The sequence below is a fragment of the Olea europaea genome, unplaced genomic scaffold (genome assembly GCF_002742605.1).
Source record: "Olea europaea var. sylvestris unplaced genomic scaffold, O_europaea_v1 scaffold14621, whole genome shotgun sequence".
NCBI classification, from domain to species: Eukaryota; Viridiplantae; Streptophyta; class Magnoliopsida; order Lamiales; family Oleaceae; genus Olea; species Olea europaea.
Window position 1 is genome coordinate 1 of NW_019232173.1, and position 2,728 is coordinate 2,728.

General features: G+C 35.9%; 1 pseudogene; it reads left to right on the top strand.

Moving 5' to 3' along the window:
- The first annotated feature begins 454 nt into the window (after nt 1-454).
- LOC111376161 lies at nt 455-2,525 on the top strand (annotated as a pseudogene).
- The last annotated feature ends 203 nt before the right edge of the window (nt 2,526-2,728 follow it).

Sequence of the window (2,728 nt, forward strand, 5' to 3'; positions counted from 1 at the left end):
AATTGAGCATTGAACTTTGCACAAAGTCCTTCGTGGGTCATTGAACTTTAAAAGTTTTTTGTTAATCACTAAACTTTGTAATATGTTATTACATCCATCACTAACTCGGTCGATCATAAAATTGATGGAATTGATGACGTGGCAAACAGAGACACTTATGTGGCACGCTATTGTAATTAGTAAGTGCCAAATCATGAAGTTGCATGACATGGACTAAGTGTGTTTTTAAAAACATGTTTTTGAATAAAATTAAAAAATATATATATAGAAAATCAAGCAAAACAGGATCAGTCTCTCCCCTTTTTGCAAATATTCCCAACACACAATAGCCTTCAACAAAATCCCCTCTCATCGATTCCCAAACTCGCCTCCTTAAAATCAGTTTCCCCAATTTTTTCCAAGTTAGAAAAATCCCCAAAATTATTTTAGGGTTCTTCCTACTTCAGCAGCTAATATGGATCAATCCTCAGAAACCAATCACCACATAGGCGTTACACTGTTACTGCGGAGAGTTTTCCATTTAAGACATCGTGGACAAATGATAATCCAAGAAGACGATTTCATAGATTCATCAATTAGGGAACTTCAAATGCTTGCGATTTGGCATCTACTAATTGCAATAGCATGCCATGTAATCGACTACGTTTGACATTTCATCAATTCTGTCAATTTTTTGAACGGCTATTGACTGAGTGATGGATGAAATAACATACTACAAAGTTTAGTGATCCATTGAAAACTTTGCGCAAAGTTTAGTGCTCCTTCGGACTTTTAACCCGCAAAATCTGCATGTGCTAGGCATTTGACTGAAAAATTAAATTCTGCCTGCGGAGGGGTTCCGGTTGAAGACAAAATATGACCAAGTTTACCACCTTTCTATTACAGTATAAACTTTTGGATGAGATGCTCCAAACATAGTACAAGAGACCTCTGTGATACTAAATACAAGTTTCACAGTCACCCACTTCTGAAAAATGTAAATGTTCTAGGCATTTGACTGAAAAAATAAATTCAGCCTAGGAGGGGCGCGGGTTGAACACAAAATATAACTAAGTTTGCCTCCTTTATAAAAACTTTAGCTTTTAGATTAGATGGTTAGCATTGGTATTAGAGAAGGGAAAAATCATGGTTCATGTTTTGCACCATACATATATAACTTGTGTAGGCATTAGTCCTTTTGATGAAAAACGAATCTGGTATAGATATGAGGGGACGACAGCTTAAAATTTTAGATGAGGTGGGTTGACGAAAGTTATAGCTTATGATGTGAAGGGCTTTTTTGTATGCAGAGCATGGTTCCAGAAATGAGTTCAAGTGTTGAGATGATGCTTGAAAGGTGGAAAGAACAAGTGGGAGATGAGATCGACATGTGTAAAGAGTTCAGGCTGTTGATAACTGAAGTGATTTCCGGGACAGCATTCGAGAGTAGCTACATTGAAATAACTGTCAGAAATATTTAGAGTCAGATTTCCTGGCATCAAGTATAGTACTCCAGTAGTATTTTACTTGTGCAGTATACTACTAAATTTTGATGATGATCTTTCATTGTTGTCTATTAAATGTAGTGCGATATTAAAATCTGATGATGAGATTGAAGCAAAGAAACTCGAAAAAAGAATCAAGAATTCCATCGCTGAGCTTGTAAACAAGAGGGAAAGGGCGAAAAATATTGGAGAAAAGACTTTGGAAGTGATTATCTTGGACAACTTGTGAAAGCTACTCTCGAAACTGAAACAGAAAAGAGGATTACAACAGAACAAACGATTGAGGAGATCAAGGCATTGTCTGGTGCTAGACATCTTACAACAAGAGGCTTACTTTCATGGTCTCATTCTACTAAAAAACAAACCTTATTCCCAAAATATTAATTTTCTCAGCTACATTCGGTTCATTGTTACATTTAATGAAAGGTCAAACACTTTCATCTTCAATGTCCACAAACATGCCAATTCAGTTTTAGTCTTTCCTACCTCTTCTAACATATTCTACTATGACTGCACCACTTACTATTAATTTAGTCTTGTCCAATGCAGCATACTATATACTCGCTCATTATTCTAACATGGTTTACTTATTTCTTATTATTTTTTGGTACGCAGATGAACATGATTATCAACGGGTGTCTGAGACTGTATCCTCTGGTTCTCACCTTAACAAGAAAAGTCGAGAAGGGAGTAAAACTAGGAAATCTGAACCTTCCAGGCAAGATTAACATTTTCATTTTAATTTGGACATTGCACCATAACCCTCAAATCTGGGGCAAAGATGTTCATATTTTCAGACCAGAGAGATTTGCTGAAGGAGTAGCTAAAGCTACCAACAATAATGCTGCTGCATTCTTTCCATTTGGTTTGGGCCCTCGAACTTGTGTTGGAATAAACTTCACCTTCAATGAAGCCAAGATTGCGCTTTCAATGATTCTGCAGCACTACAAAGTTGTTTTGTCAAATAATTATGTCCACTGCCCAGCTGATATTTTTCTTACTCCAAAACATGGAGTTAAGGTCATTGTGCAAGCAATTTAAGATGAAAAGAGTCAATTTTATTCTATGGATAAGTGTGTTGTTAATATTTAATTTTAATCATGTTAAGAATCGATACTCACAATCCAATAAATTAATAGAAACAAATTCATACGTGCGGAAGCCATTGTTGATATGAATAATAGTTGTAATAGCAGCCAAGATCTTCCCCTCCTTACTCCTCACAAAAGTATTAGCTATCAATG